Source organism: Capra hircus, chromosome 19 (genome assembly GCF_001704415.2).
Source record: "Capra hircus breed San Clemente chromosome 19, ASM170441v1, whole genome shotgun sequence".
Taxonomy (NCBI): Eukaryota; Metazoa; Chordata; class Mammalia; order Artiodactyla; family Bovidae; genus Capra; species Capra hircus.
This window is the reverse complement of record NC_030826.1, coordinates 9210133-9230820: the sequence shown is the minus strand read 5'-3', so window position 1 is coordinate 9230820 and position 20688 is coordinate 9210133. Positions and strand designations below refer to the sequence as shown.

The 20688-nt window shown below is 43.3% G+C and overlaps 1 protein-coding gene across 1 annotated transcript in view; it reads left to right on the top strand.

Annotated features, from left to right (window-relative positions):
• TEX14 (testis expressed 14, intercellular bridge forming factor) overlaps positions 1–20688 on the top strand; it is a 112063-nt gene that overhangs the window by 20132 nt on the left and 71243 nt on the right. The window lies entirely within an intron of this gene.

The following is a 20688-nucleotide window of genomic DNA, read 5'->3' as shown; positions in this document are numbered from 1 at the left end:
CTTAAGTTGAAGAAAGTAGGGAAAATCACTAGACCATTCAGATATGACCTAAATCAAGTCCCTAACAATTATACAGTGGCAGTGAGATATAGATTTAAGGGACTAGATCTGATAGAGTGACTGGTGAACTATAGATGGAGGTTTGTGACATTGTACAGGAGACAGGAAACAAGACCATCCCCAAGAAAAAGAAATGCAAAAAAGCAAAATGGCTGTCTGAGGAGGCCTTAAAATAGCTGTGCAAAGAGGAGAAGCCTAAAGCAAAGGAGAAAAGGAAAGATGTACCCATTTGAATGCAGAGTTCTAAAGAAACAATAGAATGGGAAAGACTAGAATAGAATGGGAAAGACTAGAGATCTCCTCAAGAAAATTAGAGATACCAAGGGAACATTTCATGCAAAGATGGGCTTAATAAAGGACAGAAATGGTATGGACCTAACAGAAGCAGAAGATAGTAAGAAGAGGTGGCAAGAATACACAGAAGAACTGTACAAAAAAGATTTTCATGACCCAGATAATCACGATGGTGTGATCACTCACCTAGAGCCAGACATCGTGGAATGTGAAGTCAAGTGGGCTAATGAAGGTGACGGAATTCCAGCTGAGCTATTTCAAATCCTAAAAGATGATGCTGTAAAAGTGCTGCACTCAATATGCCAGCAAATGTGGAAAAGTCAGCAGTGGCCACAGGACTGGCAAAGGTCAGTTTTCATTCCAATTCCCAAGGAAAGACAATGCCAAAGAATGCTCAAACAACCGCACAATTGCACCCATCTCAAATGCTAGCAAAGTAACGCTCAAAATTGTCCACGCCAGGCTTCAGCAGTTATGTGAACCATGAAATTTCAGATGTTCAAGCTGGTTTGGAAAACGCAGAGGAACCAGAGATCAAATTGCCAACATCTGCTGGATCATCAAAAAAAAAGAGAGTTCCAGAAAAACATCTATTTCTGCTTTACTGACTATGCCAAAGCCTTTGACTGTGTGGATCACAATAAACTGTGGAAAATTCCTAAAGTGATGGAAATACCAGACCACTTGGCCTGTGTCCTGAGAAATATGTATGCAGGTCAGGAAGCAACAGTTAGAACGGGACATGGAACAACAGACTGGTTCCAAATAGGAAAAGGAGTACGTCAAGGCTGTATATTGTCACCCTGCTTATTTAAGTTATATGCAGAGTATATCATGAGAAACGCTGGGCTGGATGAAGCACAATTTGGAATCAAGATTGCCGGGAGAAATATCAATAACCTCAGATATGCAGATGACACCACCCTTATGGCAGAAAGTAAAGAAGAACTAAAGAGCCTCTTGATGAAAGTGAAAGAGGAGAGTGAAAAAGTTGGCTTAAAGCTCAACATTCAGAAAACGAAGATCATGGCATCTGGTCCCATCACTTCATGGCAAATAGATGGAGAAACAGTGGAAACAGTGGCAGACTTTATATTTTGAGCTCCTAAATCCCTGCAGATGGTGACTGCAGCCATGGAATAAAGACACTTGTTCATAGGAAGAAAAGTTATGACCAACTTAGCATATTAAAAAGCTGAGACATTACTTTGCCAACAAAGGTCTGTCTAGTCAAGGCTATGGTTTTTCCAGTAGTCATGTATGGATGTGAGAGTTGGACTATAAAGAAAGCTGAGCACCAAAGAATTGATGCTTTTGAACTGTGGTGTTAGAGAAGACTGTTGAGAGTCCCTTGGACTGCAAGGAGATCCAACCAGTCCATCCTAAAGGAAATCAGTCCTTGAATGTTAATTGGAAGGACTGATGTTGAAGCTGAAACTCCAGTACTTTGGCCACCTGATGCGAAGAGCTGACTGTTGGAAAAGAACTTGGTGCTGGGAAATATTGAAGGCTAGAGGAGAAGGGGACAAGAGAGGATGAGATGGTTGGATGGCATCACCGACTAAACTCCGGGAGTTGGTGATGGACAGGGAGGCCTGGCGTGCTGCAGTCCATGGGGTCACAAAGAGTCAGACACTACTGAACAACTGAAATGAACTGAACTGAGTCTTATTCTCTGGGGTTTTTAAGCGTGTTAGTTTTTGTTTCTGAATGTTTTTATGTTTTCTTTGAAGGAGGAGAATGTTTTGTGAGTGGTTTCTGCATATATTTAAGCAGGTGTATTTTTCTTTACTTTTTTTTATTTTGCTAGTCTCCTTTCCTGTTAATAGTTTTTCAGTGCTTTCTTTCATAGTATTTTTAAAGGTGATTTGTTGATTTCTGGCAGGTAAGCCATTCCTCCCCCCTACCCCCGACAAAGATGGTTTGTTCTCTTTCCCTCTCAGTATTATGATTTTTTTCTTTTATAATTATGTTGGCTTCAGTTCAGTTGCTCAGCTGTGTCCCACTCTTTGCGACTGCAGCATACCAGGCTTCCCTGTTCATCACCAACTCCTGGAGCTTGCTCAAACTCATATCCATTGAGTTGGTGATGCCATCCAACCATCTTGTCCTCTGTCATCCTCTTCTCCTCCTGCCTTCAATCTTTCCCAGCATCAGGGTCTTTTCCAATGAGTTGGTTCTTCCCATCAGGTGGTCAAAGTATTGGAATTTCAGCTTCATCATCAGTCCTTCCAATGAACATTCAAGGACTGATTTCCTTTAGGATGGACTGGTTGGATCTCCTTGCAGTCCAAGGGACTCTCAACAGTCTTCTCCAACACCACAGTTCAAAAGCATCAATTCTTTGGTGCTCAGCTTTCTATATAGTCCAACTCTCAAATGCATACATGACTACTGGAAAAAACATAGCTTTGACTAGACAGACCTTTGTTGGCAAAGTAATGTCTCTGCTTTTTAATATGCTGTCTAGGTTGGTCATAGCTTTTCTTCCAAGGAATAAGCATCTTTTAATTTCATGGCTATAGTCACCATCTGCAGTGATTTTAGAGCCCAAGAAAATAAAAGTCTCTTACTGATTCCATCATTTCCCCATCTATTTGCTGTGGAGTAATGGGTGAAAGTGAAAGTGGTGTCTGACTCTTTGAGATCCTTCTCCAGACCAGAATGCTGGAGTGGGTAGTCTTTCCCTTCTCCAGGGGATGTTCCCAACCCAGGGATAGAGCCCAGGTCTCCCAAGTTGCAGGCAGATTCTATCAGGGAAGCCAAAGTGATGAGACCAGATGGCATAATCTTAGTATTTTGAATGTTGAGTTTTAAGCCAACTTTTTCACTCTGCTCTTTCACTTTCATTAAGAGGCTCTTTAGTTCTTTTTCGCTTTCTGCCAAAAGGGTGGTGTCATCTGCATATCTGAGGTTATTGGTATGTTTTCTGGCAGTCTTGATTCCAGCTTGTGCTTCATCCAGCCCGGCATTTCTCATGATGTATTCTGTATATAAGTTAAATAAGCAAGGTGACAATATACAGCTTTGACGTACTCCTTTCCCAATTTGGAACCAGTCTGTTGTTCCATGTCCAGTTCTAACTGTTGCTTCTTGACCTGCATACAGATTTCTCAGGAGGCACGTCAGGTAGTCTGGTATTCCCATCTCTTTCAGAATTTTCCACAGTTTGTGGTGATCCACACAGTCAAAGGCTTTGGCATAGTCAATAAAGCACAAGTAGATATTTTTTCTGGAACCCTCTTGCTTTTTATGATGATCCAACAGATGTTGGCAATTTGATCTCTGGTTCCTCTGCTTTTTCTAAATCCAGCTTGAACATCTGGAAGTTCACAGTTCATGTACTGTTGAAGCCTGGCTTGGAGAATTTTGAGGATTACTTTGCTGGAGTGTGAGAGGAGTGCAATTGTGCAGTAGTTTGAGCATTCTTTGGCATTGCCTTTCTTTGGGATTGGAATGAAAACTGACCTTTTCCAGTCCTGTGGCCACTGCTGAGTTTTCCAAATTTGCTGTCATATTGAATACAGCACCTTTACAGCATCAGGTTAGAATTTTCAATCACTCAGCTGGAATTCCATCACCTCCACTAGCTTTGTGCATACTGATGCTTCCTAAGGCCCACTTGACTTTACACTCCAGGATGTCTGGCTCTAGATGAGTGATCACACCATCGTAATTATCTGAGTCATGAAGATCTTTTTTGTATAGTTCTTCTGTGTATTTTTGCCACCTCTTCTTACTATCTTCTGCTTCTGTTAGGTCCATACCATTTCTGTCTTTCACCGTGTCCATCTTTACATGAATGTTCCCTTAGTGTCTCTAATTTTCTTGAAGAGAGCTCTAATCTTTCCCATTCTATTCTTTTCCTCTATTTCTTTGCACTGATCACTGAGGAAGGCTTTCTTATCTCTCCTTGCTATCCTTTGGAACTCTCCATTCAGATGGATATATCTTTCTTTTTCTCCTTTGCCTTTCGCTTCTCTTCTTTTCTCAGCTATTTGTAAGGTCTCCTCAGACAACCATTTTGCCTTTTTGCATTTCTTTTTCTTGGGGACGGCTTGATCACTGCCTCCTGTACACTGTCGTGAACCTCCATCCACAGTTCTTTAAGCACTCTGTCTATCAGATTTTAATCCCCTGAATCTATTTGTCACTTCCACAGTATAATCACCTGTTGGTTAACTAAATGCAGTTTAAAATATCCTCCACCAAAGTATCCTGTGTTTTCCTTTTAGATTAGGCTAGGAACATGCCTTAGGAATGGCTTCCTGAATGGCTAAGTGGGTAAAGAATCCACCTGCAATGAGGGAGACCTGGGTTCGATCCCTGGGTTGGGAAGATCCCCTGGAGAAGGGAATGGCTACCCATGCCAGTATTCTGGCCTGGAGAATTCCATGGACAGAGAAGCCTTGCAGTCTACAGTCCATGAGGTCCGTGAGGTCGCAAAGAGTCAGACACAACTGAGGGACTTTCATTAGTTGTTTTAAGATGGTTTGTTCTTTCTCCCCCTCAGTGGTATGACTTTTTCTTTTATTATTATGTTGGTTTAACTAAATGCAATTTAAAATCAGCCAAGGAAAAATAAACAGCCAGTCTAAGATAGACTTCCCGGGCTGTTCAGTGGTTAAGGCTTGAAACTTCCACTCCAGGGGGCCTGGGTTCAGTCCCTGGTCAGGAAACTAAGATCCCACATGTCTCCAAGTGCAGCCAAAAAAAATTTTTTTTTCAATCTTAAGAAAGAAATGGACAATTTTATTCGCGCCATCCTGAGGATTATAACCCATGAGACAGTCTCTCAGAAAGTTCTGAGGACTGTTCTGCTATTAGAGGTCAGAGCACAGTTACAGAAGTTTTTGAGACAAAGGATTATACCTCCGATTAACACGCTGACAGTTTATATAGTCCAGCAAGGTGAATTGTGGGTCGTCATGACCCCTTACAGGATTGAGAAAAGGACGCCTAACAAGTTACCTTACTGGTGCCAGGAGGAAATCAATTTTTTTTAGGGGGGAGGTACATAGGAATTCTTGTGTCAAAGGCAATCTATTAACGTATAATACGGATACATAATGCACGCTAAAGGGGAAGGTAGTGGCTCAAATGGCAGGGAATATTTGGTACACTTTTCTTGTTCTGTCTTAAAAGTAATTTTTTTTCATCACCAATATGTATTGCTCATATCTACATTCAGGTGAGTAACCAGCAGAGGTTCTAAAAGTAAGAGTGAAATCAAAATTCAGGATTTTAGAAGGTTAAAAATCACAGTGATAAATAACCTCATCCACAGATGCTTGGTGTCATATTTATAAGGTTAGAAAACTAATTTGATACATCCCAGCACACCTTGGTCTTATAGGAGTCAGGAAGTAGTAGTGTTAGTGTTTTTTAGAGACAGAAGATAAGAGCTTCAGATTAAGTATTGATTTGTAATAGGCTAAGAATGTGAAGTCTTAGTTCCTTGAAGAAAAAATAAAAACTCTTAAAGAGTATTCAGATCTTTAAAAGCTGTATATAAAACAGCATTTTGAAAATGCATTTATATGTTATTTCTGAAAAGAGAAGAATGTGGAAAAAATGCCACCATCAATAAAATGTGGGAGACTGCAGCAAGGTAAGGGGCTGGAGATACAGTGGTAAACAAGGCCTGAATCTGTTACTGAACTCAGGTCTGGCAGCCAGCTGCTTGAAAATCAGTGCTCAAGAGGCAGGTGTTGGTAGAAATGGAAAACATTGCTTTTAATCAGAATGCCAGCAATCTGGGGAGAAGTTGGACTCACACTCCTGAAAACCAGCTCCTAAGGTTCTGCTAAGCCATGAAAGTTTTTAACAGGGAAAAGGGAAATAATCTCAGTTAGTCATTAGAGATGGGGGGTCAGAGTCATCATCATTATCCCCCCTGCTTGCAGGCTTGTTGGCTTCTTGTTGTTTTTGTTTAGATGCTATCTTGTTTACACAGTTTGTTCCATACAGTTTGTTTGAAGATTACTGAAGGGGAAACTGGGGAAAAGATCTGGCCACCTGTTAATTACTTATTCTTCATTTCTACATCTTTGATATACAGAGAGAACCAACAGGTTAGGCAAGGTATTGTGTGATCGAAAGTTACGGAAGGGGGAAAAACAAAAGATTTCAAGGTGTGCTTGGGCCAGGAGATGAGTGGAGTGTGGGGACGTCTAGTTTAAAGTTACTTGCTGTATAGCTCTGCTAATGTGACAAGACAAAGAGGACCTCCTGCAAAGAGCTCCTGCAAAGAGCTGCCAAAAGGTGCTCACTCTTTCTGCTTTAAACACCTCATAGTTGAGAAGGGAGAAGTAAATGCATTTATAATACAGTAGGTAGAGGCACTTACAAAGGTAATTAGGGATACAAAACAGTGTGGTCACTGTTAGCCGGGAGGCTGAGGGGAAGCATCCAGAGGTAAGGAGAGCTGAGAATCTGCTTGAAGGAAGCCAAGGGTTGGCATGGAATGTGAGGAGTCCCCAGAAAGGTTGGCGGGAAGGAGAACAGATACAGAAGGGCTGAGACCAGAGACAAGGGGCTCTTGTGTGAAAGTGACTGGAAGGGACCTTAAAACTCTTTAAGACTTAAGGAACTGCTCAACTAGAGGTGATAGGATGAGATGAAATGATAGTCACCTTGTTCATGTCACTGTGATGCAATGGAGAAATGTGGCTGATTCAGGAAACCACGGACTGCCTGTTCACAGAGCACTGTGCTTTCTGGCATGCTGGAAAACCTGGGGCAGAAACGTCTATACAGCAGGAAGTTAAGTGACAGTTCCACAGCATCTTGGGTAAGGTGTGTTCTTTGAGGAGATGCTGGGACTAACTTTTGCCACAAGTAAATGGTTGGCTTCCTCTGAGATGTGGAAGCCAGGAAGATCAGTCATTGACGACCAAAGTTTGAGATGGTGTATGTAATGCTTTCTTAGAGAAATGAACTTGACTGGAGCTCAGACCGCCTGATGAAGACACCGTGGTTTTTCAGAAAGAACAGGGCTTGATCAAGTGCCACATGTACCTAGTAGCACCTGTGGTTCCCTTGAGGAGCTTTGTGACAGGTGCTCCAGCCAGCCTGTGTGAGAATGGGGACATAACCACACCCTTTCCCTTTAGAGGAGGAAGTGAGACCATGGGTTAAAATGCCTGTCGTGGAGAAGACGTTCATAAACCACATGGGTGCCTTTGTTATTATGCAGGAGTAGACTAGTTCTCTGTCTTTTTTCCTCCCTCCTCGCCCCCACCTCTCTTTCAAGACAAAGGAAATCTGGCCTCTTCAAGCAGGCGGACTTCAGCAGGCAGAGGCGGTCCACGCGGACCCGTGGCAGGAAGCGTGTGCTCGGCCTGCAGAGGGCTGCGGGGCTCGGGATGCGGTGGCTGGGGCGACGGCGGGCTGGAGTAGGAGTCGGAAGCGGCCGCCTGTGATTGGGTGCCAGGAAGCCGTATGCTAATGAGGCGTCCTGCGGCTTCGACGTGTTTCTGGGCTATTTCCGAGCGAATATGATATTTAGAAGTTTGCCGTTTTACCAAGTTACGGGATGGAATATGGAAAAATGTTTGTGAGGCGGCGAGGGGAGCGACACAAATGTGGCCGTCACTAAAAAGTGAGCGGCTCCCGCAGACCCAGCCGTGGCTGGGGGTAGAGGTTAAGACTATACTTTCAGGGATCATTTCTATAGTTCGTGACTAGAGAAGTTTCTCTGATCGTGTAGAGCACCCGAAACCACGAGGAGGAGACGCAGCGTTTTCTTCTGAGCGTGAAGTAGGTGTTTGGTGCTGTTTGCGCAGTTGCCATCTGCCGTTGATGATCGTTCTTTTCTCCCGTTTGGGAGAGTAAGAGGGAGAAAACGCCGTCTGAGTGGTTTCGTTTCTATTTGATGTTCTGAAAAGTGAGATTTCTGTGACTTTGGTAGTCTTAACTATATGAGATTCCTTTTTAATTCTGTTATGGTACTATAGTTGAAATAGGCTTGGCTCCGTCTTTGTTCGGAAAGTGTAGGACATGGCACGCGAATTCCGCCAAGTTTACTAATTGCGCATTTAGTCTTTGCAGTCAATGTTCAGGTCTGTGGCACTCAGCTTTGTTAGTAGTCGAATTCTCACATCCATATGTGACTACTGGAAAAACTCTTTTTCGGACTGGCTATACTTTTGTTGGCAAAGTTGTCTTTGTTTTCAATAATTATGTCTAGGTTTGTTATAGTTTTTGTTTTTTTTTTTCAAAGAGTAAAAGTGTCTTATTTTCATAACTGTACTCACCATTTGCACTGTTCTTGGAGCCCAAGAAAGTAAAGTCTATCGTTTCCACTGTTTTCCCATCTATTTGCCGTGAAGTGATGGGACCGGATGCCATGATCTTAGTTTTCTGAATGTTGAGTTTTAAGCCAGCTTTCACTCTCTCCTTTTTCACTTCGTCAAGAGGCGCTTTAGTTCCTCTTTGCTTTCTGCGATAAGCGTGGTGTTATCTGTGTATCTGAGATTGTTGATCTTGGCAATCTTGATTCTAGCTTGAACTTCATTCAGCCCACCGTTTTTCATGATGTACTCTGCATGTAAGCTAAATAAGCATGGTGACAATATACACCCTTCACATACTCTTTTCACAATTTTGAACCAATCTGTTGTTCCATGTCTGGTTCTAACTTGCTTCTTGACCTGCATACAGATTTCCTGGGAGGCAGGTCAGGTGGTCTGTTATTCCCATCTCTTCAAGAATTTTCCAGTTTGTTGTGATCCTTAGCATAGTCAGTTAAGCAGATGTAAATGTTTTTCTCGAATTCTCTTGCTTTTTCTATGATCCAACGGATGTTAGCAATTTGACCTCTGGTTCTTCTGCTTTTTCTAAATCCAGCTTGAACATCTGGAAGTTCTCAGTTCATGTACTGTTGAAGCGTGGCTTGGAGAATTTTGAGCGTTACTTTGCTAGAGTATGAGAGGAGTGCAATTATGCAGTAGTTTGAACATTCTTTGACATTGCCTTTCTTTGGGATTGGAATGAAAACTGACCTTTTTCAGTTCTGTGGCCATGGCTGAGTTTTCCAAATTTGCTGTTATATTGATTGCAGCAATTTAAGAGCGTCATTTTTTAAGATTTGAAATACCTCAGCTGGAATCCCATCACCTCCACTAGCTTTGTTCGTAGTGATGCTTCCTAGGCCCACTTGACTTTGCACTCCAGGATGTCTGGCTCTAGATTAGTGATCACACCATCGTTATCTGTGTCATGAAGATCTTTTTTGTATAGTTCTTCTGTGTATTCTTGCCACCTCTTCTTACTATCTTCTGCTTCTGTTAGGTCCATACCACTTCTGTCCTTTATTGTGCCCATCTTTGCATGAAATGTTCCCTTGGCATCTCTAGTTTTCTTGAAGAGATCTCTAATCTTCCCCATTCTATCATTTTCCTCTGTTTCTTTGCACTGATCGCTGAGGAAGGCTTTCTTATCTCTCTGTCCTTTGGAACTCTGCATTCAGATGGATCTATCTTTCCTTTCTCCTTTGCCTTTCACTTCTCTTCTTTTCTCAGCTATTTGTAAGCCCTCCTCAGACAACCATTTTGCCCTTTTGCATTTCTTTTTCTTGGGGATGGTCTTGATCACTGCCTCCTGTACACTGTCATGAACCTCCATCCATAGTTCTTCAGGCACTCTATCAGATTCTAATGCCCTGAATCTATTTGTCACTTCCACCCTATTACTGGGAGGGATTTGATTTAGATCATACCTGAATGGTCTAGTAGTTTTCTGTAGTTTCTTCAGTTTAAATCTGAATTTGGCAATAAGGAGTTCATGATCTTAAGCGCTCTCTTAAGATTACTATTTTCAGTTTTACGTGCTAGTGTAGCAGCGGGGTCATTCATCATGAAACTCATTTTTTGTTTTTTTAAACATATATGTGTCATATATATATGCAGTATATTTATATGTGTGTGTGTGTGTGTGTGAGGTCGCTTCAGTGTTTGAATGTGACCCTGTGGGTTGTAACCCTCCAGGTTTCTCTGTCCATGGGGTTTTCCAGGCAAGAGCATTGGAGTGGGTTGCCATGCTCTCTTCCAGGGGATTTTCCCGAGCCAGGGATCAACCACATCTCTTACATCTCCTTCACAGGCAGGCGGATTCGTTACCACTGTCGCTGTTCATTAATGCTGCTGCTGCTGAGTCGCTTCAGTTGTGTCCAACTCTGTGCGACCCCAGAGACGGCAGCCCACCAGGCTCCCCTGTCCCTGGGATTCTCCAGGCAAGCACACTGGAGTAGGCTGCCATTTCCTTCTCCAGTGCCTGAAAGTGAAAAGTGAAAGTGAAATCGCTTAGTCGTGTCCGACTCTTAGCGACCCCATGGACTGCAGCCTACCAAGCTCCTCCATCCATGGAATTTTCCAGGCAAGAGTACTGGAGTGGGGTGCCATTGCCTTCTCCGGTTCATTAATGTTAAACCTCTTTTATTCTCTGTTACTATTCCTCATCCTCTGGGGTCTGGAAGGATTTTCATAGCTGTACTTTTAAAAAAACTTTTATCTGTACCTTTTCAAGAGATTGTTGAACCTTCAAAATTAATCCTTTAATCCTGTTAATCGCATATCCCTTTTCTCACATTTTCATTTATTTCATCAAGGATATTTGGTTGATTGTATTTGCTTCTTCAAAAGTTTTGATTACTTTTATTTTACATAAACTTCCATTTCCTCTACTTTTAGGGTTATTTTGAAGATTAAATGGTGTGATCCATGTACATGGCCTGGAAGTACCGTAGAAGTAGTACTGTAGAAATACTATTAAAGTGCTACAGAAATAGTAGTTTCCTAATGAACAAGGGAAACCACATTTAAGTAATTTCTTTTGTTTTGTTAGGAGGTGAGGTACATAATCTTTCTTACTTACCTGACAGCTTTTCTTTGCTCTTCTTACCCGTGTCCGACTCTTTGGACCTTCGTGGCCAGCGGCCTGCCCAGGCTGCTCTGTGCTCTGCTCTCTCCTGGAGTTTGCTCAGATTCATGTCCATTGAGCCAGTGATGCTCTCTGACCATCTCATCTTCTGCCTCCCTCTTCTCCTTTTGCGTACGGTCTTTACCAGCATCAAGGTCTTTTCCAGTGAGTCGGCTCTTCCCATTACGTGGCCAGAGAATAGAAACTTCAGCTTCATCGTCACTCCTTCTAATCAATAGTTAAAGTTGATTTCCTTTAGGATTGACTGGTTTGGTCTCCTTGCAGTCCCAGGGACTCTCAAGAGTTATCTCCAACACCACAGATTGAAAGCCTTTATTCCTCGGGCCTCAGCCTTCTTTATGGTCTAACTCTCCCATCCGTACATGACTGCTGGAAACACCATAGCTTTGACTTGGACAGTATGAAAAGGAGGCCAGGTAGGCAGTGCTTAAAAGGCCCAAACCCCTTGGTGCTCTGGGATAAACCCTGTGCCTTTCTCCACCACAGCCTGTGTGTCAGTAGATTGGTTTTGCTGCATGTGGACCCAAGTTTGGTTTGGTACTAACAGTTTGAAAATCATTTATATGGTATTTCTGAAATAAGAGGAATGTTGGAAAATGCTGCCATCCATAAAAAGTGTGTGGCTGCCATGGACCCAATGGGGGTTGCCAAGTTAAAGTCAAGACTGGTTTTAGGAGTTTATTATTTCTATAATTTGCTGTTACTAGAGGTGTTTCTGTGTGGAGTCCTCAAAATATGAAATCCACGAGAAGGTCCGTTCTCTTCTGAGTGTCAAGTCAGCTCTTGGTGCTGCTAATTGCCATTTGCCTCTGATGACTATTCATTTCCTCGGGAGGAGTATGAGGAAAGGGACTCTTTCTGAGTGGTTTTGTCCCCTGTTACTGTCCCAGAAGGTAGATGAATATTTGCCATTAGGGGCTGTTTTCTATATTTTTTTTTCTTCACATGTTCAAATTGCACAATACTTTTTAACCTATGTAACAGATGTTGTGGTTTTTCCCCTACCTAACTTTTGTGTAAGCTGTGGTTTTTCTTTTGACCACACTGTGCGGCCTATGGGATCTTAGTTCCCTGACCAGGGATGGAACCCACACTGCCTGCAGTGGCAGTGTGGAGTCCTAACCACTGGACCACCAGGGACGTCCTAAACTGTAATTTTTCTTTGAAATGAAGGAAAGTTTGTCTGATGCAGTTTGGTGTTTTAGTTTCCTGATTGAATTTATAGGTATTATGATTTGAGGGTTTATTTTCATGCTTGGGGTGGGCCGACCAAGGGTAGTGAAACAGTTACTTTCCCCTTCTCTACTCTCCTGTTAGCCAGGTCACTCTTTCCTGACACATGTAGACAGACATCCCTTCCTGATATTTATGGTGATTTATTTCTCCATATCTCAGTTCAAGGTAAGGAAATAGGACATGTGTGTGAATACTAACTCACTTCAGTCCTGTCTGACCCTTTGTGACGCTATGGACCGTAGCCTGCCAGGCTCCTGTGTCCTTGGGATTCTCTAGGCAGGAACACTGGAGGCAGTTGCAGTTTTCTCCTCCAGGGGGATCATCCAACCCAACCCCTCGTTTCTGATGTCTCCTGCATTGGCAGTCAGGTTCTTGGCCACTAGTGCCACCTGGGAAGCCCACAGGACTTTAGCCCAGAAGAGGAATGACAGAAGGCAGAGTTTGGCAAAAGGTGGTGGACAGAAAACTAAAGGTAGTGGGCACTGTTGAAAGAGAGTGACATCAGCTGTACATTTGAAGGTCACTCTAAAAGCTATGTGGCGGGAGTCCCCTGGTGGACCCGTGGTTAAGAACCCACCTGCCAATGTAGGGGACACAGATCCCACCCTTGCTCTGGGAAGACGCCACATGCCGCAGAGCAGTTAAGGTCTGTGTGCTCTGCAGCCTGCGTTCTTCGTGGGGAGAAGGAGAAGCCTGCACACCGCAAGGAAGAATAGCCGCTGCTCATTGCAACTACAGAAAGCCCCCATGCTGTGAAGAAGACCCGCACAGTCCAAAATGAAATGAATAAATAAATTAATAAAAATAAATAAAAGCTGTGTTGTGATTATACTTCTGGGGAGGGGTGGGGTGCCAAGTGTGAGGACCAGTGAAACACATACTGCATTCCTCTCCCTGGAAGATGATGGTAGGGATGCTAGAGAAAGATGAGATCTGAAAGAGATGTTAAGCGGTAAGGTTGACAGGACTTGGGGGTTGGTTTGTTGATGAAACTTCAATTCAATGTCAAGAAGAAACAAAACTTATATTTTAACCAGTCTGAAGGTTATAACTTGAGAAGCAGATTCTCAGAAAGCAATTAGAAGGTAAAGTCACAATTACCTACCTTCTTCAAAGAATCGTACATCAAAATGACATACTGAGGGCTTCTCTGGTGGTACAGTGTACAGCGTTGGCAGGAGACACAGGTTCCATCCCTTGTCCAGGAAGATGCCTCATGCCAAGGGCAACTAAATCCTGTGTGCCACAACCAGTGAATTCCGCACCTCCATCCCCCGCAGAGTCCATGCTCCGAAACAAGAGACGATGAAGAGTAGACCCCACTCACTACATCTCAAGACCCTGAGCACAGCAACTAATAACCAGCCAAAAATAAATAAAATTTTAAATGATTTTTTTAAAGTAAATATTAATATTTTACATAAAGTTCACCGAAGAACAGGTAGTCCAGGTGAACCTGTACAAAGTAAGCAGTAAGTGACCAGCCTCTGCTACAGAGATGAGCAAGAATACGATTCTTTCAAGAAGTCTCGTTGCAGGTGTTAGAAGGAAAAACATTATGGTTTTTTGCAACCTCCACAGAGCAACTAAGCCCAAGTGCTCTAGAGCCCGAGCTCTGCATCAAGAAAGAGAAACCTAAAAACCTAAGCACTGCAGCGAAGAGTAGCCCTGCTTGTTGACGTGGTTTTCTCCACTTAAAAGCAACCTCTGAAGAGAGGCCTTCCCTGAGCACCCAAGTCTGAAGTGGCCGTCAAATCCCTCTCTGAACTCTTATCATCCTCTGCATGCCTCATCATCTCATCCTCTGGGTAATTGTTGTCACCTCTCTCCCCTACCAGGGTGTAAGCTTTTTGTGAGAGTAGGGACCTCTGTTTGCCCAGTACCTAGAGTAATGTTTAGCACCTAGAAAGCCAAACCGGGATGATGGTTAAGGTGACACCTACCAGCTCTGCTATCGACAGACCTCAGGCCTTTCTGTGCCTTAGTTCCCCCATCCATAAAAATGGGATGATTGTACTTGTATTGGTCTCATAGTTAAAGCAGTTAAAATGATGAATGGAGGCTGGCAAACTCACAATAAATAGTAGCTAGTATTGTCATAGTTGGCACTCAGGCATTTTTTCGGGAGAAGAAATGATGTCAAAGGCAGCAGTCAGCTTTATTTTAAAAATTCAGAAAGTGTGAACAGGTAGTGCAATCCTATGGCAAAACCCCAAAGGTTCTGTTTTCCAGGGCTGGTTGTCAGCCATCCAGTCCCCGTCTCTGCCTCAGTCATGGTGACTTATGAGAGTTGGAAAGTCTGAGTTGAACAGGCTTGAATGCAGCCGCTGAGATTGAGTAATCAGTGGAATCAGCTAGGTTCTCAAGAGCAAAGACAGAGACCCGCCCTTTCCTTTACAGCTTTCAGGGGCAGGGCGGCTTTAGTCAATCTGTGCAGCAAATGCCTCCTGGGCTTTAAAGACTGGGGTTGTGATTGGCTGTCACTCTCTATTATGTAAATTAAGTTTGATTTTTAAAAACAGTTAAATTACATTTTCAGTGAAAATGTTCAAATGAGTTGATAAGTGACAACATTTGAAAGCTGTATTATTGCAAGAGCTCTTCCTGGTTTTTTCCCAGTAGAAGAAAAAAATGGTAGTGGTGGGGAAACGGTTGCCCTCAGTGAAAAGTCCACAGCTAGCACAGGCCTGGCAGCGGCAGGGGGCAGAGGTTAAGACTATACTTTCAGGGATCATTTCTATAGTTCGTTACTAGAGAAGTTTCTCTGATCGTGTAGAGCACCCGAAGCCACGAGGAGGAGACGCAGTGTTCTCTCCTGAGCGTGAAGCCGGCCCTTGGTGTTGCTTCTGCAGCTGCCACTGGCCATTGATGACCGTTCTTCTCTTCCTTTGGGAGAGTGAGAGGGAGAGGACACCATCTGAGTGGTTTCACTTACAATTGACTTTTTCCAAAAAAAAGTGAGTCATTTGTAGTGTTTCTTATTCTATTTTAGTTCTCTAACATATATCTATATGTTTCAATGAGATGTACTTTATTTGCCTCCCTTTAGTTCAGTCAGTAAAGAATCTGCCTGCAATGAAGGAGACCTGGGTTTGATTCCTCGGTAGGAAAGATCCTCCGGAGAAAGAAATGGCAACCCACTCCAGTATTCTTGCCTGGGGAATTCTGTGGACAAAGGAGCCTGCCAGGCTACAGTCTACGGGGTCCCAAGAGCTGGACACAACTTAGCGACTAAACCACCACCACCTTATTGCCAGTGGCCTTTGTCACAGCACTGGAGGGTTTACCTTTTATAGCTTTGTGTGAGCTGAGTCATTCCAGTCATATTTGTCTGTGTGTAACCTGACAGGTTTCTCTATCATGGGTTCCCTAGGCAAATACACTGAAATGGGTTGCCATCTTCTTCTCCAGGGTATTTTTCTCCAGCCAGGGATTGAATCCGCGTCTCTGTTTGGTCTTTACCACTATCACCATTATTAGTCAGCGTTAAACCTCTTTTACTCTCATTGCTATTAAATCTATGTAGTTGTTCCATGAGTTTCTCTTTATGGATCTATAGTGGCCAAGCTTTCATTGTAAGCCTAAATTAGTTCTCGGTCCTCTTTAAATATTGGGAGCAGTGAGAGGAGCCGTTTATGCTCTGGAATATGCCTTGGTCTGTTATTTACTAGTTGTGGGTTCCTGGGAAGTTCCTTGACCCCAACCGGTCTCTCTATGTAAATGTAATACAAATAGCATCAACACACAGAGCTGTCATTAAGGGTGAAATTAGATAAAGCAAGGTGAACACTCCTTTTCCCCTTTGTGAGAATGCCCCTCCTTTAAATGAGTAATCCCTCTTTCTCCAGTCTTTGCTGTAGCAGCACCACCCACTGAATTGTTCAGGTGCAAACCAACATGTCAATCTCTGAAACCTCTTTCCCTGACACCCCACCTCTCCTCCTGCAGCAAGCCCACCAGTGAGTCCCATCCTACCAACTGAATTTCCAGAGCAGCCCCGGTTTCTCCTTCTTCCTTGCAAGCTACCATGATCTCTCCTTCAGACACCTTGCTTGCAGTGGCCTCGGAACTGGTCTTCACAGCTTCCAGCCTTTCAATGGCATCCCCCACACTCAAAATCCAGACTCCCCGGGAGTTGGGCTTGCCTAGACAATCCTCAGACATCGGCCTGCCCGCGCTTCCTCCTGCCCTGTGTTCTCTAGCTGTCTTCCAGTTGCTGGCACACACAGCCTTGTTCCTTTCTTTGGGTCATTGTATTCATTGTTTTCCCCACTTAAATGCAGCCTCCAAAAAGAGGCCTTCCCTGAGCACCCAAATCTGAAGTGGCCGTCAAATCCCTCTCTGAACTCTTATCATCCTCTGCATGCCTCCTCATCTCATCCTCTGGGTAATTGTTGTCACCTCTCTCCCCCAGCAGGGTGTAAGCTTTTTGTGAGAGTAGGGACCTCTGTTTGCCCAGTACCTAGAGTAATGTTTAGCACCTAGAAAGCCAAACCGGGATGATGGTTAAGGTGACACCTACCAGCTCTGCTATTGACAGACCTCAGGCCTTTCTGTGCCTTAGTTCCCCCATCCATAAAAATGGGATGATTGTACTTGTATTGGTCTCATAGTTAAAGCAGTTAAAATGATGAATGGAGGCTGGCAAACTCACAATAAATAGTAGCTAGTATTGTCATAGTTGGCACTCAGGCATTTTTTCGGGAGAAGAAATGATGTCAAAGGCAGCAGTCAGCTTTATTTTAAAAATTCAGAAAGTGTGAACAGGTAGTGCAATCCTATGGCAAAACCCCAAAGGTTCTGTTTTCCAGGGCTGGTTGTCAGCCATCCAGTCCCCGTCTCTGCCTCAGTCATGGTGACTTATGAGAGTTGGAAAGTCTGAGTTGAACAGGCTTGAATGCAGCCGCTGAGATTGAGTAATCAGTGGAATCAGCTAGGTTCTCAAGAGCAAAGACAGAGACCCGCCCTTTCCTTTACAGCTTTCAGGGGCAGGGCGGCTTTAGTCAATCTGTGCAGCAAATGCCTCCTGGGCTTTAAAGACGGGGGTTGTGATTGGCTGTCACTCTGTATTATGTAAATTAAGTTTGATTTTTAAAAGCTGTTAAATTGCATTGTCAGTGAAAATGTTCAAATGAGTTGATAAGTGACAACATTTGAAAGCTGTATTATTGCAAGAGCTCTTCCTGTTTTTTTCCCAGTAGAGGAAAAAATGGCAAAGTGGTGGGGAAATGGTTGCCCTCAGTGAAAAGTCCACAGCTAGCACAGGCCTGGTAGCGGCAGGGAATGGAGGTTAAGACTATACTTTCAGGGATCATTTCTATAGTTTGTTACTAGAGAAGTTTCTCTGATCGTGTAGAGCACCCGAAACCATGAGGAGGAGACGCAGTGTTCTCTCCTGAGCGTGAAGCTGGCCCTTGGTGTTGTTTCTGCAGCTGCCACTGGCCATTGATGACCGTTCTTCTCTTCTTTTGGGAGAGTAAGAGAGACAGGACACCATCTGAGTGGTTTTGTTTATAATTGTTTTATTATGTTAGATGTTGTTTATTTTTTGGCTTTATTTGCAGTCATTAGAGCTATAATTTCTGTGTTTGATTGTGTTATATTTTCTCTGAGAGGATACTTGTGAGTGGTTCCCTTCAGTTCAGTCAGTCAGCTGTGTCTGACTCTGGAATTCCATGGATTGTAGCACACTGGGCTTCCCAGTCCATTATCAACTCCCCACAGCTTGTTCAAACTGAAGTCCATTGAGCCATCTCATTCTCTTGTCCCCTTTTTCTCCTGCCTTCAAACTTCCCCAGCATCTGAGTCTTTTCCAATGAGTCAGTTTTCTGCATCAGATTGGAGTTTCAGCATCAGTTCTTCCAATGAATATTCAGGACTGATTTCTTTTAGGATCGACTGGTTGGATCTCCTTGAAGTCTAAGGGACCCTCAAGAGTTTTCTCCAACACCACAGTTCAAAAGCATCAATTCTTTGGCACTCAGCTTTATTTTTAGTTCAACTCTCACATCCATACATGACTACTGGAAAACCTGTACCTTTGACTAGATGGGCCTTTGTTGGCAAAGTAATGTCTCTACATTACTAATATGCTGTCCAGGTTGGACATAGCTCTTCTTCCAAGGAGCAAGTGTCTTATAATTCCATGGCTGCCATCACCATCTGCAGTAATTTAGGAGGCCCCCCAACCAAAAAAAAAATCTCTTACTGTTCCCATTGTTTCCCCATATGTGGACTCTGGAGATCCTTTGGAGAAGGAAATGGCAATCCATTCCACTACTATCGCCTGGAAAATCCCATGGACAGAAGAGCCTGGTAGGCTACAGTCCATGGGGTCACAAAGAGTTGGACATGACTAAGCGACTTCATTTTTAATGGACTTCCCTGGTGGCTCAGATGGTAAAGTGTTGTCTATAATGCGTGAGACCCGAGTTCGATCCCTGGGTTCAAAGGGAAGATCCTTTGGAGAAGGAAATGGCAATCCACTCCAGTACTATTGCCTAGAAAATCCCATGAACAGAGGAGCCTGGTAGGCTACAGTCCATGGGGTCCCAAAGAGTTGGACACGACTGAGTGACTTCATTTTTAATTTTCCCCATATGTGGTTTCCATACATATGTTCTTAATGTGGTTAAGTAGATTTTTCTGCTAGTGTCTTGTTTTTTGGTTTTCATTTCATATATTTCTTGGAGGTGAAGTTTGTCTATCTAGCAACTGAGCCTGTTTTTCTCCCACTTGTTCAATGGGTACTGAAGTATCCTTCATTTGATTTTTTTGAGTGAAGGGCTTTTGTGGTTCTGAGGTAAAGGATAAGCTTGCAATGCAGGCGGGTTCGATCCACAGGTGGGGAAGATCCCCTGGAGGACTTGGCAACCCACTCCAGGATTCTTGCCTGGGAACTGCCATGGACAGAGGAGACTGGTGGGCTACAGTCTGTAGGGTTGCAAAGAGTCAGACACGACTGAAGTCACTGAACATTTCCCACGGGCTGCAGGGAAATACATAGCAGTCTGGGCTTTGATACTCAATTAGCTGACACACCAATATTGTTATGTATAATAGGATAGGAAATTGCTTGGAAAATGGATTCAAAGTAGCTTTAAACTTAATTTTGATATATCCTTAGTTGTTTTAAGATGGTTTCTTTGCCCCCTCAGTGTTGATTTTTTCTTTTATTAGGTTAGTTTAACTAAGTGCAGTTTAAAATCAGCCTTTTTAGTATAGTATGCTGATCTTTTTATTTTCTTCATCTAAATATTTCTCTTTTGAACCTCCCTTTTAAATTATTTCAGGCTAATAGATCGTATATTTTTCCTGACATCTATCTTCGAAAGCTACTCTAGCTTTATGCTGGGGCTGTTAATACTTTACACTTGTCATTGCTCCCTGAGCTAGAGAGATCAGCAAAATCTCTTAATTCTACTGAATATTATATATTGTTCTCTTTAGGTAAAAGCAGGCTTAATTTCCTGTTAGAGGTAGTAATGCCTTTTGAAAACTGCCCTTATTTAAGTACTCATATTCAGGGAATTCCCTGGTAGAGATGGTTGGATGGCATCACTGATTCAATGGACATGAGTTTGAGCAAACTCCCGCAGGAGTGGTGAAGGACAGGGAAGCCTGGGGTTGCAAAGAGTCAGACACGACTGAGTGACTGAACAGCAACAACCACTGGTTAGGACTCCACGTTGCCACTGCCAAGGGTTCAATCCCTAGTTGGGGAACTAAGATCCCACAAGTCAAGTGGTGCAGCCAAGAAAAGAAGAGGAGAGATAAACAGTGAGAAATAAAGTATTTCCTGTCATATAAGTAAACAAGGATGTCACAGTCATCAGCAATCGCAGCCCCCACAGATGTGAGCTGTGAGCCCTGAGGAAACTCAGGAAGAACATCTGCCATCCGTTGAGCACTGTCAGACCGCAGCCACTCCCCATGGTGAGCTTTGAGGAGGCTCAGAACTGCAGCCACTCCCCATGGTGAGCTTTGAGGAGGCTCAGAACTGAGACTGCTGGCCCCCGTTCGCTGAGTATCAAAGGAGTGTTTCCGTGAGCCCAAACTCTTGCCTCATCCATAGACAAGCACTAAATTCCTTCACTTGAGATACCTGGTTTTCTTTAATTAAGAATAATCTTTTGACATTCAGACTACCTGCCCTTT